Source organism: Eptatretus burgeri, chromosome 4 (genome assembly GCF_056783735.1).
Source record: "Eptatretus burgeri isolate ZD-2024b chromosome 4, Ebu_testis_v1, whole genome shotgun sequence".
NCBI classification, from domain to species: Eukaryota; Metazoa; Chordata; class Myxini; order Myxiniformes; family Myxinidae; genus Eptatretus; species Eptatretus burgeri.
The window spans coordinates 90,461,292-90,466,291 of NC_140964.1; positions in this window are offsets into that span (position 1 = coordinate 90,461,292).

Below are 5,000 nucleotides of genomic sequence, written 5' to 3' on the forward strand. Positions count from 1 at the left end.
CGTCCCGAGTCGTCAAATTTTCGTGTGCCATCATGTGTAGTTTTCCCCTAGTACATTTTACCTACGGATCCCTGAGTGCGACATTCATGGTATTCGTGTCCCCAAAATAAATAACCTGAGGGCTGCGTAACTATCTAAACAAACTCACTCACACGGACGACTTAAATAAAATTGCCGGCGCTAAGACATACATGCCGGGGGCGCACTCATATGTACAGTACATCTTAACCTTAACTTACAAATTTTACACTAAACCATGGCCCAGGATCATTGAACTCTGCAAAAGAAAAGCAGTTAGCAGGGAGCCAGGCTGCCCACATGCAGTCTCTGGCTCAAAACAATGCAGGTGACAGGGAACGTGGCTGGCTGCTCACACGCAGTCCAAGGCCTTCCCTTTTGAACTGAACGCAGTGAACCACAACGGTGCATGGGCTGCACAAACGTAGTCTCCGTGCCAGCTCAAGTGGCACACGCAATGAGCACAACGAATGGATGCATGAACGGTTTGAACTGAATGCAGTGAACCACAACGGTGCATGGGCTGCACAAACGCAGTCTCCGTGCCAGCTCAAGTGGCACACGCAATGAGCACAACGAATGGATGCATGGACACAAACACGGTGCACGGGCCGCCACTGCAGGCCCGTGTTGTAGCTGCCAACAGGGCAGTTCTTGCAGCTTGCAAACTGTTGCCTTGATCCTGGCGCACATGGGAATGAACAGGGGGGGCAAAGCAAAAATTGAACGGGGGCTGGTGAACAGGGGCAGTGGGCATGGCATGGCAAAGGCAGCAGGCAAACACAGCCCGCAGAAGAAGGCCGCTGCAGGCAAACACAGCCCGCAGAACCAGGTCTCGAAGAAAAACAGCCAGCAGATGAACTGGCCGGCACAGGCCTTGCAGTAACACAGCCAGCAGATGAAGCTGGCCAGCTTTTGCCGTCAGTGGAAGTTGGTGGAGGGAGTGCGGTGGTGCTGGCCACTTGGAAGGCGGGCCCGGACCTACCTACCTGTCTCCCTCCCAACCTATCGCCTTTGCCTGTCACTGTACATACCCACTCCCTTAATTTGTCAAACCCCAATTTAGCCCCAACTTATTTTTTTTGTTGTTTTTATTTTTACTCCCCCACTATAAATCGTCCCCTAACCCCCTTTATCGTCCTTGTTCGGCTAACCTATCGTGTCACCTTGCCTACTCCCAACCCCTACGTTCCCTTCCCGGAGGGGAACAAGGGAGAGCTAACGTCCTGTGTCGAGGCCCAACGAAGCCTCAGAATGGCCTCCCCAGAGTTCGGCGATCTTAACCCAAAGTGGGTCCAGCGGCCCACAACGACAGCGAGGGGATGGATGGTGCGGAGGGGTACATCTCCTAATCTACCCTATCCATTTAACAGTTAAACTACCCCGGGGCTTTCAACAAGCGCCTCTCGCTTAAACTATTGGTTCTAACAACCCAGATTCCCGTCGCCTGTGTTGGTGTCCTTACAATTTCGGGCCTCGCCCCCCAATTTTCGCTCCGTGCCCTCACACGGTCTCCTGGCTGGGACACGTGGCTCCCTTTGGCAGGCACGACCCTCTGCCGAATCTCCCGCTATGGCACCCCCGGGCACTACACTGCCTCCGAGCCTACCAGCTCCCTAACACCGGGAAGTGCCCCCCATGGCACCTCCCCTGAAACGCACACGTGGCAGGCCGGCCTCCCGGGCCCCTTTCCGAGGGTCACCCGTGCCCACAACACTGCCCACGTGGCTAATGGCGCCCCGGGCCCCCGCACCAAGCAGGCGCACCCGTGCCCACTACTCTATCCCGGCCCCCCATGGGCCCATGGCCTACCGCGGCCGACTAGCCTGGTGCCCGGGGAACCCACTCAGCGATACTCACCTTTCGCAGCCACGCTCCCAAGCCTGTCAACAGGGCTCCTGCACCCCTCCAAATGGGTTTCGAGCCTACATTCCCACCAACAGCAAAACTACCTCCATTTTTGTTAATTTGACTAACCCAGCTAACTCACTTTACTCTGACCCCGGGGTCCCTTGGGCGGGAGTCACTCCTCCCCCCAATCACTCATCGCACCATGCATTCCCCATTCACTCCACACCACAGACCCGCTGGCCTCACTCACTCAGCATGTCTCCACATCATAACTCACCAACTCTTCAACACACTCACCACCGAACTCTGCCATCCTCCTAACTACCTCCCCTAACTAACTCGTGCTCCCACGTCGTCCCTTAAACTACAGCACGTTCCTTTTAACACTACGTAGCTAAGCTACGTCCCCACTACACATTCATAAGTCTGTCTCTGTCTCCAAAATAATCCCATTTTATTTCCCAACCTAAATCTCGCTACAATCCCTCTAACTAATCCATTCCACGGACTCCATGAGGACTTACCCCTGCCCCATGGAGTCGGTCTAGCTAAGCTAACCCTTCCCCCTAACTAGTTTCCATCCTGTGCCCAGGTCAAGGGGGTCTTCCACCCCTTGCCCAGGAATCCTGTACACCCGAAAGTGAGGCTTGTTCTTTTTTTTTTCTTTACATGCGCAGCGCGGCAACTCAGAGCTCGCGCACTTTGCACCTGCCCGTGACGTCATGCAGCTGCACGTGTTCCTCGTCCCTCCTTGGACGGGACCATCCGGCAGAGATACCCCTCCTGCCGGATTCCAACCCCACGTGCAGCCATGACGTCACCGTGCGCATAAAAAAAACAAGCCCCACGTCTCGAGGGGTTCCCCACGCGAACACATGTGCTTTGCCCGTTGGAGCTTAACACACACGATCGCGTGGAGAACCCGTCCGGTCCAAATCCATTTACCTGCCTAAACTTTGTCCGTCCGCGGGATCGGCAAATCCACCGCGTGCGTTTCCGGACCGGGACTTCACTCTCGCAAGCGAGCACGTGGCGGTCTCGCGCGTTGCACAGCACGGACCTCGTGCTCACTGCTGGGCGAACCCGGCACGGTCCCCGAAACAGCTACAGCCGCTACCCGGCTTTCGTTTCTCCCATGTCTCCGTCGTCGCCTCCATTCCACCCACGCACACCTGCGTGTTACGACGCACACAGTCCACTCCATCACATTCACACGGGGAGACGCGGCTGCGTGCTCCCGCATGCCAACCGACATCTCCCTCACATACCGCTCTCTCACACACACGGTCTCCCTTGCACACAGCGACCTTGCACACGGCCGTTCACTCACGCGTGCGGGGGCACTCACCCGCGGTGCCTCATCCACACACGCGGGGGAACTCACCCGCGGTGCCTCACTCATACTGGCCGTTTCATCCACACACACGGCCTCACTCACACACGGTGCCTCACCCACACACGCGGGGGCACTCACCCGCGGTGCCTCACTCATACTGGCCGTTTCATCCACACACACGGCCTCACTCACACACGGTGCCTCACCCACGCACGTCGTGCTGGGAAGCACGCACTCCAGCACCATCGCCACCACACCACTCACACACGGGGTCGCTTCCACACACGGGGACGCACTCACACCTTGCACCACACACACAGGGACAACCACACTGGGGATTTGTGTCCCCACAAGGGTCTCCGGGGCCTCTACACCCCCCAAGCTCTCCGTGCACCCGTCCACAGCACCCGTCCCCTCAACCTCGCAAAGCACGACCGAACTCACCTGGTCGTGACTCGCCTCAAGGGGGCATACTCCCTCCCCTCGTTCCTGGAGGAGGCCATCCAGGTGCTCGCACTGGGTCCCTGCACGCTCCGCGAGCTCACCCCCATTGTCCTCCACTACCTCCGTGTGTGTGTGTGCGTCACTTACCCCGTCCAATTCACCCTCTATCTCCCATGTCTCTCTACATTTTATTCTTTCTGTCGTCGTCACCTCGTGTCTCGTCTCACACGTTTTGGTCTCCCCATTTAATTTTTCCCTTTTGGTCACCGTCGATTCCTCTGTCACGACCCTCGCCGAACACGCCCCCTGAATTATTTTTTCACCCGCCTCCACCGCGGGCCTGTCAGCCGTTGCACCCCCTTCCAGCTCGTTTGCTCCCACACGTGGAGTCGCCATTCCCAGCTCCCTGGTCACGGCCTTCATGCCCGCCTGCAGGCATCGGCCCATGTTCTGCGTCTCACCCCGGAACTTTTTCATTTCTTCCTTCATGTTTGCTTCCATTCCGTTTATTTGCTTGTTCATTTCGTTTTTCATTTCATTTGTATTTGTATCCATCTTTTCGTTCATGCCTTTCATTTCGTTTGTATTTGTATCCATCGTCGTTTTCACTTCATTCATTTGCTTGTTCACGTCTTTCATTTCGTTTTTTATTTCATTTGTCATTGCCGCCAGCATGGCGCATAGCTGGGCCACGTCGGGTGCGCTTGAGTGAGCCGTTTCGGCAGGGGTTGGGGAAGGGTCTTGGTGGAGAGGGGGGGGGAGGTGTCATACACCGCGGCCGCTGCCGCACCCACCTCGGGCCCTGGGTTCAGTTGGGCGAGTCCGTGTTCCTGCACAATCAACATTTCCTGCTCGGGGATTCCATCCTGGACCATGGATTCTACACATTCTACATCCATTTCTAATACCCCCGGCTCCCGCTCGCCTTGAGACGCCATCTTGCTTCTCGTGAAGGGTTAATTTGCTCGCTCGTAATTTGGAGGGAATCGGGGGTCGCTCCTCTCACCCCTGGACCGATTCCCGTGAATTTAGCCGGAGACAGGAGAGCCTGTTTTCCTGTTCTCCGGTACCAGTGCCGCGAGGAGGGCGATGAATTTGTATCCCACTCCTGACACCAGTGTTGCGGATTCCGCGCCCGCCGGCGTGCGAACGGCCACGTAACTCGAATCGCGGCACGTCGCCCACCGGACGGACAATCCAGTCGTGACCCTCTCGGACTAACGCCGGGAACCAGTCACGGGTGGACCTTTCGGTCTCACCGCGATCGAGCCAATCAGCCCCCGCGTGGGATAGGGTTGCTCGCCAAATTCGATCTACCTAAGTACCCACGCGGAGGGTAGACCGGGCGATC